The sequence below is a fragment of the Cystoisospora suis genome (assembly GCF_002600585.1).
Source record: "Cystoisospora suis strain Wien I chromosome Unknown contig_92, whole genome shotgun sequence".
NCBI lineage: Eukaryota > Apicomplexa > Conoidasida > Eucoccidiorida > Sarcocystidae > Cystoisospora > Cystoisospora suis.
This window is the reverse complement of record NW_027152894.1, coordinates 719-986: the sequence shown is the minus strand read 5'-3', so window position 1 is coordinate 986 and position 268 is coordinate 719. Positions and strand designations below refer to the sequence as shown.

General features: G+C 40.7%; 1 protein-coding gene across 1 annotated transcript in view; it reads right to left on the bottom strand.

The window, feature by feature from the left end:
* The window catches only part of CSUI_000200 (uncharacterized protein), a gene marked incomplete at its 3' end in the record, with an annotated part of 2,964 nt that overhangs the window by 1,979 nt on the left and 717 nt on the right, over positions 1–268 (bottom strand). Inside the window, exon 2 of the mRNA XM_068060434.1 lies at positions 43–116. The remainder of the gene's footprint in view (positions 1–42; positions 117–268) is intronic.

The following is a 268-nucleotide window of genomic DNA, read 5'->3' as shown; positions in this document are numbered from 1 at the left end:
TATATATATATGTATGTATATAGGGTGTCGGTATGTATATACCTCCGTTGTCGGGATGATTGCGAAGCATTAATTGCTTGTGCGTTTGAAGAATTTTCTCTTTTGTCGCTGCCGGTCTATGCAAATAGAGAAAGGAGAAAAGAAGAAGAAAGAACGCATTAGGTTGCTTGCATACACTTCAATATATCAATACATGTGGGGGCTCGACAGACACCCCGCCGCTCTCCAATTCCCCCGTAACAGACGAATGTATATGTATGAAGATATA